Source organism: Jaculus jaculus, chromosome 3, assembly GCF_020740685.1.
Source record: "Jaculus jaculus isolate mJacJac1 chromosome 3, mJacJac1.mat.Y.cur, whole genome shotgun sequence".
Lineage (NCBI taxonomy): Eukaryota > Metazoa > Chordata > Mammalia > Rodentia > Dipodidae > Jaculus > Jaculus jaculus.
This window is the reverse complement of record NC_059104.1, coordinates 156,980,738-156,991,203: the sequence shown is the minus strand read 5'-3', so window position 1 is coordinate 156,991,203 and position 10,466 is coordinate 156,980,738. Positions and strand designations below refer to the sequence as shown.

The 10,466-nt window shown below is 41.6% G+C and overlaps 1 non-coding gene across 1 annotated transcript; it reads right to left on the bottom strand.

Moving 5' to 3' along the window:
- Nucleotides 1-4,434: 4,434 nt before the first annotated feature.
- Nucleotides 4,435-4,546, bottom strand: LOC123459944. Its single transcript, XR_006636676.1, has one exon. It is a non-coding gene; the product is annotated as a small nucleolar RNA SNORA8 (small nucleolar RNA).
- Nucleotides 4,547-10,466: the final 5,920 nt, after the last annotated feature.

Genomic DNA, 10,466 nt, shown 5'->3' with positions numbered 1-10,466 from the left:
AAGGGCAGAGTGGGAAGGTTCCAGGGACAGAACAACAGAACTGTGAGGAGACATCGGTCTCTTCACACCCTACTGGCCTCCAGCCTCCATGCCAGTAAGCTTTTGGACAGTGTTTGTAGTTACGTTGGACATCTTTAAGGGCAGGCTCCTTTTCCCTTACTTTTGGCAGATAGTTTTCCCACAGCATGTAATTCTGACAGGTCGGTCAAGGAAGGCATATATGATCAGGATTTTCATACTTAAAATGAAGTGTTCTTGCTACATAACATTATTCCATAATATAAGCCTGCCAAAATTAAGCAAACAACCCTTTAAACTTCATTCAAACTGCAGTGTTTTAATAATTTCACACTAAATATCCTCATAGATAGAGCCATATGAGCATAGCTGATAGTTTAGAGCACACTCAGTGAAGCATATTTCAATCTGTTTTTTAGAGTAAATTCAGGGGAACCTGTCAGCCTCTGCTACTGCACTGTTGCTGCACGCTCCCCCAACACCCCTGTGGTGCTACTGAGCTGCTTTCTCCAAGAGCTTCGCCATCTCTTAACTGCCTTGTCTGAGAATCCTTTTTCACACCCTCATTCTCTTTTTCTTTATTATTATTTATTTATTTGCAACAGAGACAGAGAGAGAACGGATGTTCCAGGGCTTCTAGCTGTGAACTCCAGACATATATACCATTTTGCGCATCTGACTTTACATGGGTATAAGGGAATCAAAGTGGGGTCCTTAGGCTTTGCAGGCAAGCACCATAACTGTTGATCCATCTCTCCAGCCCTCACATCCTCATTCTACCTAACCCTTTCCCTCTACTTCCACCTACAACATTTTCTCAGACTTTGATGAGTCTTTTCACTTTAATCTTCTCCTCTTCTTGCCTCCAGGATTTCACTTGGGTGGCAAATTTGAAGAACATTAGGAGCATCGTGTTGAGGAAGACTTTTGGTCACAGCCAAACATGACAGGAGGATGTACAATCAATTAGCAGTGTTTCCTGACACACACAGGAAGTGGCAATGGTCTCATGGAGGAACAGGATCACCACCATTGCCTCACCAGGGCTCTGAACCGAAAGGATATCATCAGGAGATTGACCAGGGATTCCAAGGTGACCCAGAGTCTTCACGAATCCCCCCAGGGTTGCATGAAAATACAATTTTTGTATAAAAATATTTGGGTATGTATTTTTTTGGTGAGAAAATAAAAACATAGCTTCTATCAAAGGGGTCTGGGATCTCCACCAGAAAAGATTAAAGATACTTCTGTGGACAGTCTTCTAACCTGTTTTCCTCAGGTGGCCTTGTGAAGCTCACAGTTTTTTTGTTTTGTTTTTTGTTTTGTTTTTTCGAGGTAGGGTCTCACACTGGTCCAGGCTGACCTGGAATTAACTCTGTCATTTCAGGGTGGCCTTGAATTCACGGCGATCCTCCTACCTCTGCCTCCCGAGTGCTGGGATTAAAGGCGTGCGCCACCACGCCCCGCTAAACTCACAGTTTTGATAAGGAGAAAGTCAAGTAACCCTGTTGTTACCAACTCCAGCCTGACACATGCAATGTGGTCATGAAGGTCCAGGAAGTTCTGAGAGCTTCTTCAGAGAACCCCTGAGTGTCATCACGTTGCCCTTAAGGCCCTGCCCAGCATGACCTAGCTGAGTGGGGAGGGAAACCCAGCAAGATGAGAAGAGTTACAGCTGTTCTCCATGATGTCCGTTGTATCATCTTACCATGCCACCCCCGTCCTGTGCAGCTTGGCCTCACAGCTAGTTCTCTATGCTCTCTGAAACCCAAGAAACCAGCAGGTGTATTACTGGGTGCCTTCCTTTACCTGAGTTCCAGAGCAAAGAAATTGTGACATCTGGAAATTTTCACACCTGGAAAATGATGCTTAGACCAGCTCCCACTTTCATGTTAAAAATGGTTGGTTTCTGGCCATTCTATTCTGTCTGTTGTAGGCCTCTTTAATTGTAGTGGTTTTCTCCAGATCTCTTTATCTTCGTGACTATCAGTGTTTTGCATTCCTTGCTCTTTTCTCCCCAAGTTTAATGGGAAATATTTCCTGTAAGCTCACCCAATGTTCAACAGACTCTCAAGAGAAAGAGCTTTGGTCTGGATTCTGGTGTAATTAAATCTTTCTAATTCCAGATTTGTTGTTCTTTCCAGTGTTACTGTGTTTCTCATAAATACCACTCTCCCATCATAACTTTGGTCACAACGTGACATTCGTGACATTCGTATGGCCCTTCAGAGAGCAGCTCATGCTCCCAGCCCCTCTTTGAGGAAGGTTTTATTATCCTAATTTCAAAGTTCACACAGTCCCTTGAGGGACGCAATTAGGATCTGAACTCAGGATTTCTGACAGCAAAAGCACTTATGTGTTCTTTCCACCGCACCTCAGCTAGCTCCCATCAGTGTTGACAAATTAAATGTGGTGTAGCATTGATCTTGCGTGTATTCCCTCTCTCTTCTAAAATTACCCGAGGCAATATTTCTAGCATCTCTGACTCAGATTTCAGTTATTTCTCGGTCTTGATTATGCGTGCCACACCTCTCAATGCTGGGTCAGCTGCAACTTACATTTGTGTCATGGTGACTTCTTCCAGATTACACACCCAGATAAGGAAAGAAACAGATTCTGACTGTGGCCCCGCCATAAGGACGCCAGTACAAGCTCCTCTTTGTTTAGAATATTCTTTTCTAGTCAATTTTTTAATAAATATTTTATTTATTTGTTTTCAAGCAGAGAGAGAGAGAAGAGAGACAGAAAGAATGAGAGCCCCAGGGCCCCCAGCCATTGCAAACGAACCCCAGACATAAGTGCTTCTCTGTGCATCTGGCTTTACGTGGGAACTGAGGAATCAAACCCAGGTCTTTAGGCTTTGAAGGCAAGCGCCTTAGCCACTAAGCCATCTCTCCAGCCCTCTCATCAACTTTTAAACAAGCTGTCTTTATAGCAAAATATAATTAACCAAAATTTTTACCATTTTAAATGTAGCTCAGTGACATTAAATATAGTCATCACCACTGTGTGTTTCCAGAACATTTTTATCTTCCTCAATGTAAAACTGCTCATCCATTAAACAACTCCCAATTTTTCTCCTTCTACCCATTGACACTACCTATTCTACTCTCTGTAGTGGAATCACATATTGCCCTTTTGTGACAATATCATTTAGTTTGGCATGTTATCTTCATGGTTCATCCATGCTGTTGAATGTGTCAGAAACTGATTCCTTTCCAATACTGAAGGAGATGCCTTTCATTTCTGTTTATCTGCTCCTCTGTCAGTGGACATTAGTGTTGTTTCTTTCTGGCTCTTGTGAATAGTGGGTGTACTATCTCTTCACATCTATCTTCTCTTTAAACTCTTCATTTAATGAAACTTTTTAAATTTAAATTTTATTTAGAACTTTAATATATGAATATATTGGATATTATTCATATTACCATTGGGTAATCCTCTTATGTTCCCCCTCCCCTGCTCTCATCCCCCCTGAGGGCCTTCTCCAGTGGAATCAAGATTCTTTGGAATAGATTATCAGGAGTAGAGTTGCTTGATCATATGAAAATTATATGCTTAAAGTTTTGAAGAGCTGCCATACTGTTTTCCACTATAGTAGTTTGCTGAGCTGTCTGACATTTTTGCCAGCAGTATACAAGGGTTCTAACGTCTCTACATGTGCACCAACATAGTGCTTGCTTCTCTAATAATAGTCATCCTGATGGGTTTTATATTGTGGTTGTGATTTATAGCTCTGATGATTAGTGCCACTGACCTCCTTTCATGTACTTACTAGCCACTTGTGTGTATGTATGTATATGCATATGTATATGTGTGTGTGCGGTCCTTTAGAGAATTTTAAATTTTTTAAATTTTATTTTAGAGAGAGAAAGAGAGAATTGGTGTGCCAGAGCCCCAGCCACTAAAATCAAACCCCAGACACTTGCCTCACCTAGTGGGAATGTGTGACCTCGCACTTGCCTCACCTTTGTGCATCTGGCTTACGTGGGATCTGGAGAGTCAAACATGCATCCTTAGGCTTTGCAGGCAAGCACCTTAACCGCTAAGCCATCTCTCCAGCCCCCTTTACAGCAATTTTAACCATTATTTTTGTTCATGTTCTCAGTGTCATTCAAGTAAACATTCCTTTACATTTTAATTTTAAAAATAATCATCAAGTATTTTAAAAATTCAAAGTCACATTTATTTTTTCATCCAGAAAAACCGAAGGATGTCACTTGTAAATTAAAATGTTATGAGAAGTAGCTTAAGGAGTCTGTTTTTAAAACAATGCTATAAATGTGAATGAAGTAAGTATATAATGTTTTCCTTTGCTTATTTAGTATCTCAAAGGCAATTTCTTGGGTTTGATATATTTCTTTAAAAGTAAATTGTGATCGCATTTTGCTATGTTTTTTCTTTTTTTTTTTTTTTAATTGTATCAACAGAAATACCAGGTTTAACTGCACAAAGCCAAGAAAACCAACGATGCCAGATATTGAATTTCTATCGCACTGTCCTTTGAACACATCAGCAGGAATATGTTTTTTTTCTTAATGGTACCAAGGTTACTTGTGTACCTCTATCATCACTTTATTAATTTTATTGGTCAATGAAACAGGATCTAGATCCCTTTTTTTGAATATGAATCAGTTTCCTAATTCTGTCTTCCAAAACTTTATTTCTTTTACTGTACTCAAGTTAATGCAAATACCCATGTCTAGTACTCCAGAGAATATGCCTGTAACTGGGCAGATTCTACAACATTCTTACTTGCTAAATGCTCCTCAGCCTGCTTTCCATTAAAAGTTAACACAGAGTTTTCATTACCTCCTAATCTTCCAAACTACAGATTCAAACAATAATCAGGACAATGGCATTTTCTGTTTTGTAATTATATATGACTAGCATTTTCTCCAAGCCTTTACCTCATGTTATTGACTCCCTCAATTTTATTAATATCTCAGGATGTCTCAGCCCAGATTTTCTCATATTTCTCCTTTTATAAAGTGAAAACGTTGCTAGCTTTTATGCTAACATCCCAGATATGGTCGTGATCTAATTACATGAAAAATGAGATATTTAATAAATTAAAGTTTATTTGCAGATCATTGCCTCACTATTTAAGCCACAATGAAGTCTGTTGAATGTACTAGTTGATACATGATGCAACTTGGTGAATTATGTATCATTTATTAAAATTTTCCATTAGTATACGCTATATGCCTAGTGATAACAGCAACAAGACTTTTCTAGAGTTCTCCAGAACTAGGTGGTGGTCCACAAGCTGCCTCCCTTCCCCACTGTTCTGACTGCTCCCTTGGTGTGGTTGAAACTTGGCTTTGCCTGAAGCTACTCGTTTCCTTCTAACCTCCCAAGGGTATATCCTCTCTCACATCAGATGTATCTCAGGGATATTGGTAGTGTGAATATCTTCATAAATTCCTATTACTGCTTTTAAACTCGTTGTCTCCCATAATTTCTTGCCTTCAAATTTCAAAATTTGCACAGTTTTGAAATGAAATGAAACTCTTGCTCCCAGGTTTCATAGGTGTCTTGCAGCTGTCAAACATCTGCCCGTCTGATCCATGACCACTCATTCTCCCTGTTGCATTGAAGGCTTTACTTATGAACTCTATGCTGTATGACAGTAGATACTCCCCTGCCTCTGTAACTTCTGGGTAACTGCCAGATAAGTATTCAGACACTGTACAGATCCCTGGCCTCTGTGTTCCTTGCCTTTTTCACCTTTTATAGTCACAAACATCCACTCCCAGGGTCACAACCTAGACTTTGTCACTAATGGCCCTTCCACCCTGATTTCAAACATTCCACTCCCTGACAAGCACCTTATCAAAGCTTCCAGTCTAATGACCCTATCACTTTTCTACTACCCCTCACGTCTATCCTCACATCCTTCCTCGCCCAGCTTAAACAATCCCTCACTTGTAATCATTTCTCTGCATATCCCTCTCTCCCCTCATTCCAACAAACTTACCTGCAAGAACTTCAGCATTCCTTAAACCAGGTTACTGCCTTTTCTGGTCTCCACTCAAGTACTGAAGACTACTAGGGAGTTAGGAGCCACACAGAACTAAGCTGGTTGTTTTCCCTTTAAGTGCCCATAAATCTTAACTGAGCCACTGTCTAGAAAACTCATTAGGCTTCCCCAGAAAATTCATTTCTCACTCTTCAAACCAACTAGATCACTCAAGTAGTTAACTTTTTCATTCTCCTTAAACTTTCCACATCTCATCCTCACACCATCTTCCCTTTTACTTGAGACCTTGGCTTACACTTCACTGAGAAAATGCATGCTATCAGAAAGGAACTGTCTCAAATCCTTCCAATAAAATGCATACACATTTGGGCTCTTTACTTGCTAAAGCAGAAGCGCTGCCTTTTCTATTAACACTTGACCCCTTTGTTCATGCTGAGTGCCTCATTCCTCCTGGATTTCTTAGAGAGTATATACTCCCTTCATTCTGCCCTGTATCCCCAGTATTTACAGGTCTCAAAGCACGATTGACTATATCTGGCTGTCCCCGTTCTTTCCCCTGTCTCCATGTGAAATCCTGGGAGTTTCCCATGGTTTCTGCTCTCCCTCAGCCTCTTCAAACATCTCACTAAGTCCGTCAGTTCCCTTTCCATGACATGCTAGCGTCTGCACTCTTCTCTTCTCCTCTAGTGTAAGTCACTGTCATCTCTCCCCCGAGCAGCCAGTTGCCTAACAAGCTTCATTACCTGCTCATGCCCTCCATCATGCATTCTCCCTGGCAGCCACATCTATTTCGTAAAATCCTGTAGCAGAACATGCCATTCGCTCCCAGAACTTCAGGAGATAGCTGTCTATCATTAATAGAAAGCACAAGGCACTAGAATACATAGAACATGGCGCTTTCTTTGCTTCTTTTACTCCCCTCAAGTTCTTTCTGCCTTTTGGCTTTTGCATTCTTTAGGTCTCAACTCAAAGATATTATTCGTGGAAACAATCCTTAAACCCCATGTCTTTCTCAGATCCTATCTTATCACCTGATTATTTCCATTTCTCAGCATCAACAAATATCTTATTTGTTTCCTAACTTTTCATTTGCCTTTGAGTCCCTTGTCAGCAAAGATATTATTTCTCTTGATCATCCCTGGATTCCCAGGAACTAAAACAATGTTTAGAAGAAAACATGTGATCATCAACATCTGTTGAATAAATGGGTGGGTGGATGGGTTTTAAAATATTTGCTATATGCTATGTTCTTCGGATATATTTTCTGTTTTAATCAACGTAACAATCTGATAAGGCATTACTGTTTTTACCTTCATTCATAAAATGAGGTTGAGAAGAGCTGTTTTATCAGAGTGAGTTCTGAGGCTACAGAACAATATGATTTTTTCTTATAGCTCTAGTTACAAGTCCAAGATCAAGATCTAGGCAATTCTATTTCTGGTAGGGTCCCTTTTCCGGGGTGACAGAGGGCTGCTCTCTCACTGTATCCTCACATTTACAAGGGAGAAAAGGAAAGAGGAAGGGAGGGAGAGGGGGGGACAATTTCTATAGTCTGTTTTATTTTAAAGAGACTAATCAGATAAGATCAGTGCACCCTCATGACTTTAACCATTACTACTTTTTAGGAGTTACCATCTCCAAATGTTGCAATGGAGATTAAGGCATCAACATTTGAATTGTTGGAGGTGGAGGACACAGACTTTTAGTCCATATCACTGACAAAGCCAAGATTCAAACCCAGAACCATCTAGCCCCAGAGCTCCTATTCTTGATTGATAAATCATGTGTTCTATGCCTCTAGGTCCCAAGCTCTGCTCCTAAAACTCTAGGTATGATATGCTGCCAAGGGATTGCTTTTTCTGGCTCTCTCATGGTACATAACCTCAGTAGAGTAAGGAGCTGATTGTGCAAAGCCTGGCTTTACTCTTCTCTGCTTTTGTGGCCTGGAACCAATAACTGGATAACTCTGAATATGTCTCAGCTTTTCCATCAGTGAAATATAGACAATAATGGAAGATACTTCTAGAACATCTTTTGGGTGGTAAAGGAGAGGATAGTAGTCCTCGAACACATCCTCTAAGTGCTTTGGAACAAAAATACTGCATGATTCTACCATCTTGTGATGAATACTTCCCCACGTAACATTAGCAGCTGAATAGATAAGGATAGGAGAATACTGCCTCCACACCAGCCTGTGGGAAAGACCCTGACATGGCTGAGACCAGTATTTCCCCTGTCTTTCTTCATTTGAATCATTGTGTTTTTGTTTTGTGTGAGTGAAATTTGTGGGTTGCTTGTTTTTTTGGTTTTTTTTTGGGGGGGGCTCATATTTGCTTCATGCAGGCTGGCAGAAATTACCCATTGCAGTATTCCAGGCTGATCCAATTGAGATGGGCATTGATCTGTCTGGGACTTGTCAGAAATGACGTTTCTCTACTTTGAGCAGTAAGCATCTGAGGTAGCCTCAATAATAATAGTAATAATAATAATAAACAAGCCAGACACTATTGTACCCACTACATATATGCCAATGCCTTCACTCACCACAGGAGCCACAACTAGAAATACATGACCCTCCTGGGTAACTGTCATAATAAGGTCAGCCTTCCATATCTGCAGGTTTCAGATCCTTCAACTCAACCCCTTGGTGAAGGGACATTTTCTTATTATTCCATTCAAGTAGCATGGTGGTTTGACTCAGGTGTCCTCCGTAAACTTAGGTGTTCTGAATGCTAGGTCCCCAGATGGAAGAAATTTGGAAATTGGAGCCTCTTGGAGGCGGTGAATTGTTGGGGGGTGGACTTGTGGGTGTGATAGCCAACTTCCCTTTGCTAGTGCTTGGCATATTCTCCTGCTGCTGATATCCACCTGATGTTGGCCAGGTGCTGATGTCCACCCTCTGCTCCTTCTGTCATTTTCCCCTGCCACCACGGGGCTTCCCCTTGTGGGAACCCTCTTTTCCCACAAGCTGCTCTTGGTCAGGTGCTTTCTTCCAGCAATGTGAAGCTGACAGCATTTACCTGTACTATTGTATTATATTATAAATAATTCAGAGATGATTTAAAGTATACAGGAGGGTGTGCAATAGTTCTAGGCAAATACCATGCCATTTAATATAAGAGACCTGAGTAGCTACAGATTTTTGTATTACCCAGAGGTCATGCAGCCAAGGAATATTGAAGGATGAGTATGATCAGTCTCACAACTAGTAATTAGCTGAACTATGATTTGAATCAGAAGATTTTTGATTTATCATTTGTGCTCTGAGCCATGACAACACTGGCCTCTCCTGACACCTGTGGCTGCTCCCTGCCTGTCCAGTAATAATCCCAAGTGCTGAATGGTGGACCGTTCTAGAGTTTACAGAAAGGAAGTGAAGCACTTGCTACGCGGAAGCAAGGAGTGCCATTCTGGGAACAGAGGCAAAAGTAAGACATGGATGGCATCTCCAATCACCACTCCAGAGCATCTGTGTTGGTCCCTCAACCAGGGATTCCCTGCGCTTTTCCTCCTCTCATGGCAAAACAAGCCTGCATTGGACCTTTAAGTTCAATGTCCTTTGAGGGCAGTGAGTTACTCCAGGTGTGATTGTTGTCTGGTCTACTCCTGGCTCCTGTGTTAGTTACCTTTCCGATGTGGAACAGAAAAACGCTGTGGAAAGTCAACTTCAAAGAGGGAGGCAGAGTTAATTTTGGTTTATGACTTCGGTCCATGCTCACTGGAGTCCATTGTTTCTGAGCTTGTGGTGAGGCAGAACACGGAGGTGAGGACTGTGTATTAGAGTAAAGCTTCTCCTTTCATCGCTGACAGGGGCTTCAAGAAGCAGAAAGGGACAAAATGCCCTTCCAGGCCACCAACTAGGCTCCACTTATTATTACAAGTTCTGATACCACCAAAAAGGGCCACCAGCTGGGGACCAAGCCTTTAACACAGGGGACTTTGGGGGCATTCTACTCCAAACCACAGCAACCCCTCAGCAGACAGCCATAGGAAGACAAGGCCTAGCCTATCACCTGAACTGCTATGACCCTGGCCCCTACACCAATGCCCTTACAGTATATGTGTTCATCAGCGAGTGGGTGAAACAGGCCAGGAAATACTTGTGAGCACTTGTATAATGTTTTTGAGTATTCCTAATTATGGTAGTTTGAATGTAAAACGTCCCCGTTAGCCTCGTGTGTGTATGATTAAGCATCATACTTAGTCCCCAGTTGGAGAGCCTTGGGGAGGTGGAGCCTTGCTGGAAGTGGTAGATCAAGCAGATCTTGAGGCTTATTATCCCCGCTCCAAGCCCATGACTTAGACAGACTACTTCACCTACATATGTGACAAGCCTTTGATTATTACACTACTGAAGCATATGAACTACAAAGACAGAAGGTCCACAGCCTTAGTCATTGAATCTTATAATCCCAAAGGGATAAAGCCCCTTTCAGAGATGCCCTTTGAGGCAGACTGGCCTTCA